Source organism: Enhydra lutris, unplaced genomic scaffold (genome assembly GCF_002288905.1).
Source record: "Enhydra lutris kenyoni isolate GAN:26980312 unplaced genomic scaffold, ASM228890v2 scaffoldscaffold142, whole genome shotgun sequence".
Taxonomy (NCBI): Eukaryota; Metazoa; Chordata; class Mammalia; order Carnivora; family Mustelidae; genus Enhydra; species Enhydra lutris.
The window spans coordinates 59525-72825 of record NW_019154226.1 but is presented as its reverse complement, the minus strand read 5'-3'; the positions used below and the strand labels follow the sequence as shown (position 1 = coordinate 72825).

The following is a 13301-nucleotide window of genomic DNA, read 5'->3' as shown; positions in this document are numbered from 1 at the left end:
AAAATTTGCAGTCTGACACACCCTGAGAAATGACCTCCAGTCAGACACCCAGGTAGATGGCCCCAGAGACAGAAGATTGAAACTGACATGCCCCTATGCCATAATCTGAACCCTAGCTGACGTTTACAGACATCTGTCCCCAGACCTTATATCAAATCCCTGCATAAGGGGGAACCTGATGCACAAAACAGAACTCTTCCTTCCCCATGGCTGGAAACGTTACTGTTGGGATGGATGTCAAACCCTCCGAATTGGTGAATCCTATAGGGTCCATGAGGCCACACCCACAATTGAGGGCCGCCTTGGGCACAAACACGTATTGTGAGCCTCAGCCTGAACCCCATTTTCAAATAAGGCCCCTCGGTTCCTAGATCAAGAGCCTGCAAATTGAGTTTGCCATGCCCATAAGCTCAAATATGAATCCAAGGAGGGGTTTTCCAGGCGCCTGTTCACAGAGACATGATCTGGAATCCCTCTATTTGGGGGACCCCTAGGACAGAAACAGGACTCCTCCCTTCTCCCATGATGACACCAAACTATTGGGAGCCACGCAAAATCCCCAGAGAGGGAGAACCTTCCATGCCCACTGAGTTCACCCTTACATTCCATGGCCATCCTAGACTCAAAATCCAGAGGCAAAAGCCTGAGCTACCGCCTCCCAATCACCCTAATTTCAGATCCCAAGGAGCTCCCTCGGTGTCTGCAGATCAGGAAAGCCATACCCTCAGCCCTAACCATAAACCATTTTGTCTTTTCAGACTTCTGTCCCCAGAGCCCTGTCCCGCACACCCTCAAGGCTGGAGCATGTGGAGCCACACTGTAGGACTGTGCCTGCCCTCCCGATGGAAACTGTGCTATTTAAAGTTGCCAAAACCCTCCAGATTAGGAGAAACGTGCAAGGCCCCCAAGCCACCCATTTTCTAGGCAGCCCTGAATAATAATAAGCAGCCAGACACACCCTATGCATGGACCTGCAGTCAGACACTCAGGTAGATGGCCCCATAGATAGAAGATTGAACCTGACATGCCCCTGGGCCCTAATCTGAACACTAGCTGTGGTTTTCAGGTATCTGTACCCAGAGCCCTGGTCTCAAATACCAACATATGGGCGGGGTCCCTGAGGCCCAAAACAGATAACTTCCTGTCCCAAAAGGAAACCTTGTTATTTGGAGCTGTGTCTAAGCCTCAAGGCAATAGAATCCTGCATGGCCCCTGAGCCACCACCACGTTCCAAGGTCTCCCCAGATGCAAAACCAGATTGTGACCCATCAGTGTGAGACTCCATTTCCACTCAGTCCACTGTGTAGCTCGCACCAGAGCTAGAAGATCGAAACTCCCATGTCCATAGGATCCAAAGGTAACCCTATGTGGGGTTCCCAGGCATCCATACATAGAGCCCTGCTCTTGAATCTTCTATATTATGGACCTATGAGCCACCAAGCAGATGCCTCTTGTCCTGCAGAAGGAAACCTTGATGTTTGGAGCTGCGCTTAACCCCAAGCTTGGGAAAACCTCCATGGCATCATGAAACCACCGTTGCATTAGGCAGCCATAAAGGACACACACTTGAGCCTGAGCGAACGTTTGACCCTTGCCCTTACTTCAGATGATGGGATTCTCACCTCAGCCTCTGCATTTTGGGCCTGCCATGCCCTAGGCCCTAAAAATTACACGAGCTTTTGTTTTCAGACTTCTGTCCTCACAGTAACTACAAAAATATACTTAAAATGAATACAATGTATATTATCATTATTCCTACATGGAATCTAACCATGACTGGTGACACGAAAAAATCAGTGTTGTCTTTCAACTATAAAAACACTAATGGCCAACGTTCATAAGACCCACCCACTAACTAAAATTATCAACAACTCATTTATCAACCTACCGCACCATCAAACATCTCAGCATGATGAAATTTTGGCTCCTGTCTTGGAATTTGCCTAATCCTTCAAATCATTACAGGTTTATTCTTAGCTATACACTACTCATCAACACAACCACAGCCTTCTCATCAGTTACACACATCTGTCGAGATGCCAAACACGGCTGAAGCATCCAATATACACATACCAATGGAGCCTTCTTATTCTTCATCTGCCTATTCCTACATATAGGACGAGGCCTATACTATGGATCTTATATATTCCCCAAAACATGAAACATCAGCATTATCCTACTATTTGCAGTTATAGCAACACCATTCATAGGTTACATTTTATCATGAGGACAAATGTCCTTTTGAGGTGCAACCGTATTTACCAACTTACCATCAGCCAACCCATACGTTGGAACCAACCTCATAGAGTGAATCTAGGAGGTTTTTCAGTAGACAAAGACACCTTAACACGATTCTTTGTCTTCCATTTTATCCTACCATTCATCATCTCGGCACTAGCAGCAATTCTTCTACTATTTCTTCATGAAACAGGATCCAACAATCCTTCTGGAATCCCATCTGATTCAGACAAAATTCCATTCCACCCATACTACACAACTAAAGACATCCTAGGTGCCCTATTCCTAATCATAGTACTCGTAATACTAGTACTAATCTCACCCGACCTACTAGAGGACCCTGGCAACTACATCTCTGCCAACCCACTTAACACACCACCCCATATCAAACCTGAATGATATTTCCTATTCACATATACGAATGATCCTATGATCATTGATCAATGATCCTATGATCCATTCCTAATAAACTAGGAGGAGTACTAGCCCTAGTCTTCTCCATTCTAGCCCTAGCCATTATTCCAGTATTACATACTTCAAAACAATGAGGTGTGATATTCTGCCCAGTAAGCCAGTGTATATTTCGATTACTAGTAGCTGATATCCTTACCTTAACATGAATTGGTGGTCAACCAGTAAAACACCCCTTCATCACCATTGGTCAATTAGCCTCAATCCTTTATTTCACAATCCTCCTAATTCTAATAACAACAATCAGCATTATCGAGAAGAACTTATTAAGATGAAGAGCCTTTGTAGTATATTAATTACTCTGATCTTGTAAACCAAAAATGGAGAATCCATCTTTCTAAGACTCAAGGAAGAAGTAATAGCCCCACCATCAGCACCCAAAGCTGACATTCTAACTAAACTATTCCCTAATTTCCTTATCCCATTATTTTAATTCATATATTTAAAAACATCTACTGTGCTCCCCCAGGATGTATTTTTCCCCAATCTTATATATATCGTGCATTAATGGTTTGCCCATGAATATAAGCATGTACATACTATGACTGATTTTACATATGTGTACCTCACCTAGACCACGAGCTTGATCACCAGGCCTCGAGAAACCCTCAATCTTTGCACAATGTGTACCTTTTCTAGCTCCAGGCTCATGGAATTTGGAGGTGTCTACAGTGAAATTATACTGGAATCTGATTCTTACTTCAGGGCCATGATAGTCCTCAATCCAATCCTACTAACATTTCAAATGGGACATCTCGATGGACTAATGACTAAGCCCATGATCACACATAACTGTGGTGTCATGCAATTGTTTTTTTTTTTTTTTTTTTTTAATTTTTAGGGGAGGGGACTGGTAACACTCAGGTATGGCTGTAAAGGCCTCATTGCTTTCAAATAACTTGTAGCTGGGCTTAATCATCATCATTTATCCACATCGCACAACCATAAGTTGCAATTCAGCCAATGGTTACAGGAGATACACACGTATACACGTACACACGTACACATGTACATATGTACGTGTATTCAACAGATAGAAACTAGCTAAATCAAACCCTCTTAACCCACCGTAACTTCAAAAGTATACAAACACTTAAAATTGCCCTGCTAAACCCCAAAAACAGAACTAAGCACATGCAACGTATATAAGAAGGCACTTATACTGATACTCCATACATTAATCTCTATCACTAATTTACCCAGAATACTCTATTCAAGAAAGCTATCTATAAATGTAATACCCCACCTCAAATACCCACTATCAACTTACATTTAATACTAATAATTAAATTACCGTTCCTAAACACCTTAACATTAAATAATCTAATCCTACACCTGTTAATGTAGATTGTTAAATAAAGCAAGGCACTGAAAATGCCTAGAAGAGTCATAAGACTCCATAAACATAAAGGTTTGTTCCTAGCCTTCCTATTGATTATTAACAGAATTACAACATGCCCGTCTCCATATCCCAATGAAAATGCCCTCTAAATCCCTAAACTGATAAAAAGGAGTGAGTATCAAGCACACTAAATAAGTAGCTCATATCACCTTGTTCAAACACATCTCCACGGGATACAGCAGTGAACGAATGTTTGACTAAGTCATGTTAGTATTAAGAGTTGGTAAATTTTGTGCCAGCCACCACGGTCATATGATTAACCCAAATTAATAGTCCCACAGTGTAAAACATGTTAAGTACTACATCATACTAAAGTTAAAATTTAAATAAGCCGTAAAGCTACTGTTAACATAAAATATACCACGAAAGTGACTTTATTATTTCTGACCACAGGATAGATGAGACCCAAACTGGGGTTAGATACCCCACTATGCTCAGCCCTATACATAAATTTGTACAACAAATTAAGCAACAGCTTACAACTCAATTTACCTTTGAGGATCCTCTAGAGGAGCCTGTTCTATAATCGATAAACCCCGATAAACCTCACCACTTCTAGCTAAGTCAATCTATATACCACCAACTTCAACAAACCCTCAAAAGGAAGAAAAGCAAGCATAATTACACATAAAAAAGTCAGGTCAAGGTGTAACCGATGAAGTGGGAAGAAATGGGCTACATTTTCTAATCAAGAATATGCTCACCAAAGTTTTTATGACAACTAAAAACTAAAGGTAGATTTAGTAATAAATTAAGAATAGAGAGCTTATTTGAATATGCCCATGAAGCATGCACACACCGCCTGTCACCCTCCTCAAGCAATACACCCAAACACTACATAATACAGACTAAACCAATTCAAAAGGAGATAAGTCATAACAAGGTAAGCATACTGGAAAGTGTGCTTGGATAAATCAAAGTGTAGCTTAATTAAAGCATCTGGCTTACACCCAGAAGATGTCATACACCAATGACCACATTGAACCAAAACTAGCCCAAACAACCACTAACAAAACAACTACAATAAGCCTCTAATGAAAATATTCAATTACATCATTATAGTATAGGAGATAGAAATTTTACTTAGAGCTATAAAGAAAGTACCATAAGGGAATGATGAAAGAAAGTTTAAAGTATTAAACAGCAAAGATCACCCCTTATACCTTTTGCATAATGAGCTAGCTAGAATAATATAGCAAAAAGATATTAAACTCACTCTCCCCAAACCAGACGAGCTACCCATGAACAAACCACAGGGATAAACTTACCTATGTTACAAAATAGAGGATTTATAGATAGAGGTGAAAAGCCTAACGAGCCTGGTGATAGCTGGTTGCCCAGAATGGAATCTCAGTTCAACTTTAATTTACCCATCAAATCCCAAAATTATAATGTAAATTTAAAATATAATCTAAAAGGGTACAGATTTTTAGTATAAGGATACAAACTTACTTAGAGAGTAAAGTTAAATAAAACCATAGGAGGCCTAAGAGCAGCCACCATTAATAAAGCATTCAAGCTCAACAACCCAACCCTCTTAATTCCAAAAATCTTAAATCAACTCTTAACATTCTACTGGGCTAATCTATTTAATAATAGAAGCAAAAATGCTAGTATGAATAACAAGAAACATTTCTCCTTGCATAAACATATAACAGTCAACGAATATCCACTGATAGTTAACAACATGATAAAAATAAACTACTAATAAAACACCTGTCAAATCAATTGTTAGCCCAACACAGGTATGCAACAAGGGAAGATTAAAAGAAGTAAAAGGAACCCATCAAACACAAACCCCGCCTGTTTGCCAAAAACATCACCTCCAGCATGCCCAGTATTGGAGGCACTGCCTGCCCAGTAACACTAGTTAAACGGCCCCAGTATCCTGACCTTGCAAAGGTAGCACAATCATTTGTTCTCTAAATAAGGAATTGTATGAATAGCCACACGAGGGTTTAACTGTCTCTTACTTCCAATCAGTGAAATTGCCTTCCCGTGAAGAGGCGGGAATACACTAATAAGAGTATAGAACCCTATGTATCTTCAATTAACTAGTCCATAATAAGTCTATTTAATCACCAATTAGGCATAACACAATCTTATTAATGGATTAACAATTTAGGTTGGGGTGACCTCGGAGAATAAAATACCTCCGATTGATGCAAATATAGACAAACCAGTCGAAATATAGTATCAGTTACTGATCCAAGAAATTTGATCAATGGAACAAGTTACCCTAGGGATAACAGCACAATCCTATTTGAGAGTCCATATCAACAATAGGGTTTACAACCTCGATGTTGGATCAGGACATCCCAATCGTGCAGCAGCTACTAAATTTTCGTTTGTTCAACTATTAAAGTCCTACGTGATCTGAGTTCCGACTGGAGCAATCCAGGTCGGGTTCTATCTATTACAACAACTTCTCCCAATACGCAAGGACAAGAGAAGTAAAACCTATTTTATTGGAATGCCTTAGGACTAATAGAGTTTAAAATCTTAATCTTAATTGTCCACCTTCATTTCATAGCCCTAGAGATAGGGCTTGTTGGATTGCACAGCCCAGAATGCAGAAAATTTAAACTTTTATTCTCAGGGGTTCAAATCTTCTTCCTAACATTATGTTTATAATTAATATCACTTCACTAATTGTACCTCCTACTTGCTCTAGCCTTTCTAATATTAGTGGAACAAAAAAATCCTGCATAAAGGCCCAAACATCGTAGGACCCTATGGCCTCTTGCAACCAATTACTGATGCCATAAAACTATTCACTAAAGAAGCTTTATGACCCGTAACATCACCTATCACTATATTTGAAATAGCCCCAATCCTAACCCTAACACTAGCCCTAACCATATGAATCCCATTACTGATATCTTACCCTCTCATCAATATAAACCTAGGAATCCTATTCATACTAGCAATATCAAGCCTAGCTGTTTACTCTATTTTATGGTCCAGATGAGCCTGAAACTCAAAATATACCCTAATTGGGGCATTTTGAGCTGTAGCCCAAAGAATTTCCTACAAAGTCACACTAGCCATTATCCTCCTATCAGTACTATTAATAAATGGCTCTTTTACCCTATCCACACTTATTACTACACAAGAACACCTATGATTAATCCTCCCCATGTGACCCCTAGCTATAATATGATTTATCTCAACCCTAGCAGAAAACAACCACAGCCCATTTGACTTAACAGAAGGAGAATCAGAATTAATTTCCTGATTCAACATCAAATATGCAGCAGGAACATTTTTCCTATTTTTTCCACCCTATTATTTCCACCTTATTTTTGCTGGCTGAATATGCCAACATTATTATAATGAATATCTTTACAACTATCTTGTGTTTTGGTGCATTCCACACCCCATACTTACCGGAACTATTCTCCATCAATTTTATCATAAAAACACTTCTAATAACAACTTCCTTCTTATGAATTCAAGCATCCTATTCATGATTCCGTTATGATCAACTCATACATTAATTATGAAAAAACTTTCTCCACCTGACACTAGCCCTATGCATATGACATGTAGCCTTACCCATTATAACAGCAAGTATTCCTCCCCAAACATAAGAAATATGTCTGACAAAATGGTTACTTTGATTATAGAGGTTCGAGCCCTCTTATTTCTAGAATTATAGGAATTGAACCTCATCCTAAGAACTCAAAAATCTTTGTGTTATCCAACTCGCATCAAATTCTACAATAAGGTCAGCTAAATAAGCTATCAGACCCATATCCCAAAAATGTTGGTTTATCCCCTTCCCATACTAATTAAACCCCCCATCCTTACTATCATTATATCAACTGTCATTTCAGGAAACATTATAGTACTTATAAGCTCTCACTGACTGACAATCTGAATTGGATTTGAAATAAATATACTAGCTATTATCCCTATTTTAATAAAAAAGTTCAATCTATGAGCCACAGAAGCATCAGTAAAATATTTTCTTACCCAAGCCATTGCATCTATACTCTTAATATTAGGAATTATTATTAACCTACTATTGACAGGACAATGAACAATACTAAATATCCCTAACCCAACTGCATCAAACATAATAACAGTAGCTCTAGCAATAAAATTAGGACTATCACCCTTCCATTTCTGAGTACCTGAAATAACCCAAGGAATCCCACTATCATCAGGAATAATTCCACTAACTCGACAAAAAATCGCCTCCTTATCCGTTCCATACCAAATCTCTCCATCTATAAATCCAAACTTATTAGTAGCCATAGCTATTATATCCATTCTAGCAGGAGGCTGAGGAGGTCTTAACCAAACACAACTACGAAAAATCCTAGCATACTCATCAATTGCCCACATAGGATGAATGATTGCTGTAACAACATATAACCCTACCCTTATAATATTAAACTTCATAGTCTACAGTAAAATAGCACTTGGAATATTCATACTGTTCACACTCAGTTCATCTACGACCACACTATAGCTATCTCATATATGAAACAAACTACCACTAATTACCTTACTAATCCTAACAATCATACTATCACTAGGAGGCCTACCTCCCCTCTCAGGATTCATCCCTAAATGAATAATCATCCACGAACCCACAAAAATCAATATAATTGTTATATCACCATTTATAGCAATTACAGCCCTATTAAACTTATACTTTTATAGGCGGTTAACACACGCAACAGCACTAACTATATTCCCCTTAATAAACACAATAAAAATAAAATGGCAATTTGAAAACACAAAAATGTAATTCCCCACTAATTGTACCTCCGAGCATATTACTCCCATTAACCCCAATAATGCTAACATTGTTCTAGAAGTTTAGGTTAAAAACATCAAGGGCCTTCAAATCCCTAAGGAAGTGCCATTCACTTAACTCCTGAATCTCACCTTAAGGACTGCAAGAGTATATCTCACATCTACTGAACACAAATCACTTTAAGCTAAGCCCTTTCTAGACTGATGGGCTATCATCCCACAAATCTTTAGTTAGCAGCTAAATGCCCTAGTCAACTGGCTTCAATCTACTTCTCCTACTGTGATTGAAAAAAAAAAAAAAAGGTGGGGAAAACCCGGCAGGGCTGAAGCTACTTCTTTTTTTTTTTTTTTTTTTTAAGATTTTATTTATTTATTTGACAGAGATCACAAGCAGGCAGAGAGGCAGGCAGAGAGAGAGGAGGAAGCAGGCTCCCTGCCGAGCAGAGAGCCCGATGCGGGGCTCGATCCCAGGACCCTGAGATCATGACCTGAGCCGAAGGCAGCGGCTTAACCCACTGAGCCACCCAGGCGCCCCGAAGCTACTTCTTTGAATGTGCAATTCAACGTGATATTTCACCACAGAGCTGGGCAAAAAGAGGACTCAAACCCCCATTCTTCAATTTATAGTCTAATGCCTTCATAGGCCATTTTACCTATGTTCATAAAGTGAAGATTATTCTCCACAAATCATAAAGACCCTTTACCTTTTATTTGGTGCATAAGCTGGAATGATATGTACTGCTCTTAACCTATTAATCCGTGTTGAATTGGGCCAACCAAGTGCTCTACTAGGAGATGACCAATCTATAATGTAATTTTAACTGCCTATGCATTTGTAATAATTTTCTTTATAGTAATGCCAATTATGATTGGAGGATTCAGAAACTGATTAGTACCCTTAATAATTGGCACACCCAACATTGCATTTCCACAAATAAGTAATATAAGCTTTTGACTTCAGCCCCCCTCCTTTCTTCTCCTAGCTTCTTCCATGGTAGAAGCAGGTGCAGGAACAGGATGAACTGTGTACCCTCCTCTAGCAGGAAGTTTAACACATGCAGGAGCATCCATAGACGTAATAATCTTCTCCCTACACCTGGCAGGTGTCTCATCCATCCTAGGAACCATTAACTTTATTACTATCATTATCAACGTAAAACCCTCTGCAATATCACAATATCAAACTCCTCTATTCGTATGATCTGTCCTGATCACGGCTGTACTTATCCTTTTATCATTACCAGTTCTAGGAGCTGGTATTACCATAGTACTCACAGACCGATATCTAAATACTACCTTCTCTGACCCAGCTGGAGGAGAAGACCCTATTCTGTATCAACACCTATTCTGATTTTTCGGACATCCTGAAGTATATAATCTATATTCTACCAGGATTTGGAATTATCTCACATGTTGTAACCTATTACTCAGGAAAAAAAAAAAAAAAAAGAACCATTCAGCTACATAGGAATAGCATGAGCAATGATATCTATTGGTTTCTTAGGATTTATTGTATGAGCCCACCACATGTTTATCATAGGAATGGACGTCAGCACACGAGCATACTTCACCTCAGCTACTATAATCATTGCAATTCCAATGGGAGTAAAAGTATTTAGCTGAATGGACACTCTACACGGGGGGAATATTAAATGATTGCCAGCTATATTATGAGCACTAGGGTTTATTTTTCTATTCACAGTGGATGGTTTAACAGGTATTGTATTATCAAACTGATCATTAGATATTGTTCATGACACATACTGCGTGGTAACACACTTCGGTTATGTCCCTTCAATGGGAGCAGTGTTTGCAATCATAGGCGGGTTACACACTAAATGATATTCACAGGTTACACACTAAATGATATTTGAGCAAAAATCCACTTTACAATTATATTCGTGGAAGAAAATAAAACATTCTTTCCTCAAAATTTCCTAGGCCTATCAGGCATACCTCAACGATACTCCAATTACCCAGATGCCTATACAACATGAAACATGGTGTCTTCTATGGGTTCATTTATCTCATTAGCGGTAGTAATATTAATAATCTTCATAATCTGAGAAGGCTTTGCATCCATACAAGAGGTGATAATAGGAGAACTTACTTCAACAAACATTGAATGATTATATGGATACCCTCCTCAATATCACACATTTGAAGAGGCAACCTATGTACTACCAAAATAAGAAAGGAAGGAATCAAACCACTTAGAATTGGTTTCAAGCCAATATCATAACCAGTAGTCTTTCTTGATAAAGAGATATTAGTAAAAATTACATGACTTTGTCAAGGTCAAATTATAGGTGGAAGTCCTTTATATCTCTATGGCATACCCTTTCCAAATAGGCTTTCAAGATGCAACCTCGCTATTATAGAAGAACTATTACATGTCCATGACCATACAATAATAATCATATTCTTAATCAGCTCTCTTGTTCTCTACATCCGTTCATTAATACTAACTACTAAACTAACACATATCAGCACTATAGATGCTCAAGAAGTTGAAACGGTATGAACTATCCTACCTGCTATCATTTTAATTTTAATTGCTTTACCTTCACAATGAATCTTCTATATAATAGAGGAGATCAATTATCCTTCCTTGACCGCAAAAACTGTGGGTCACCAATGATTCTGAAGTTATGAGTACCCAGATTATGAAGACCTAAACCTTGATTCCTATATAACCCCAACTCAAGAGCTAAAACCTGGAGAACTATGACAATTAGAAGTAGACAATCGAGTAGTCCTCTCAATAGAAATAACAGTCTGCTTACTAATTTTGGAGCCACAACGCAGCACTCTGCTGCCTAGAAGAAGAAAAAAATGCCCTATGGGGTTGCCCAAATACCCCAAATGAGGATCAACCTGCCCAGTCCTCAATGACACCCCAATACCATAGGCCACCCTGTGAACTACTGCTGTCTGTCAGAGACTGAGCCATAGCCTCCCATCAGCAACCCAGACATCTGGCCACATATCCAGCAGAACAGACTTGCCATGGAGCTAGGCCGTCATCTCTACCCAACCTTAGTATTCAGGCATCTGCCCCTAGACCTTATCTCAGATGCCTGCATATGGAGCAACATAATGCAGAAAACAGAACTCCTCTTTCCCCATGGCAGGAAACCTTGCTGTTGGGAAGGATGTAAAACCGTCAGAAAGAGGAAACCTGCATGACCCATGAGGCCACGCCCACTCTTGAGGGCCGCCTTGGCACAAACACACATTGTGACCCTCAGCCTGAGCACCCATTTCAAATAAGGCCCTCAGGAGCCATAACATGTTCCCCATATAGGGCTTGCCATTCTCCTAGGCCCAAATCCTAACCCAAAGTGGAGTTTTCCAGGCGCCCATTCCCAGAACCCTGTTTTGGAATCCCTCTTCTTAGGGGACCACTGAGACAGAAAAAAGGGAGACCAACAACCCCCAGAATGACACCAAACTATTGGGAGCTGGGAGGTGTCTAGCCCCAGAGCCAGGAGATCCAACATGTCTTGTTCCTAGGTGCCAACGGAAATTCGAGGTAGGGCTTCCAGGCATCCAAAAATAGAGTCCTGCTTTCAAATCTTTCCATAAGGGGACACATGAGCCATCAAACAGGATTCCACCTGTCCCACAGGAGGAAATCGTGCTGTTTGCAACAACAAACAACCCCCAGAATAGGAAAACCTCCATGGCCTCATGAGGCCACCCATCCATTGAGGGGCCATCATGGACACAAACTCCGGCCTGAGCCAACGTCCGGCTCTCACTTCAGATGCTGGAGATCTCGCCTCAGCCTCTGCAGATTGGGGCTGCATCTACCCTATAAATAACCCTAGCTGGTGTTTTCAGACTTCGGTCCTCACACTGCTGGCCCATAAGCCCTCCAGATTGGGAATTCTGGAGCCACAATGCAGCACTCTGCTTGCCCACCAGAAGGAAATAGTGCCCTATGGGGTTCCACAAAAAACCTAAATGATGATAGGCCACCCTGTGCACTAGTGTTCTGTTTACCACAGCCTGAGTAATAACCTCCTTTCAGCCACCCAGGTAGCTGACCGCCTATCCACCAGATTGGACCTGCCATGCCCCTAGGCCTTTGTGACCCTAGGCCCAAATCCTAACCCAATTTTGTGTCTCCAGACAGACATACACAGAGCCGAGCTCTCAAATCCCTCCTTATGGGGATCGCTGAAACAGATACCAGGATTCCTTCTTTCTTCCACAATGACTCCATGCAATTTGGAGTTGTGTAAAACCCCAAAAGCGGGAGGATCTTCCATGGCCCCATGAAGCCACCCCTACATTTCCCATCCATCCTAGACACCAAAACCAAAGACAAAAGCCTGAGCTTACGCTTCAAACTCTCCCTAATGTAACATCTGTAGGAGCTCGCTGCAGAGTCAGCAGATCGGGTCTGCCATAC

General features: G+C 40.2%; 1 pseudogene; it reads left to right on the top strand.

Moving 5' to 3' along the window:
- Positions 1-9536: 9536 nt before the first annotated feature.
- On the top strand, positions 9537-11073 carry LOC111140000 (annotated as a pseudogene).
- The last annotated feature ends 2228 nt before the right edge of the window (positions 11074-13301 follow it).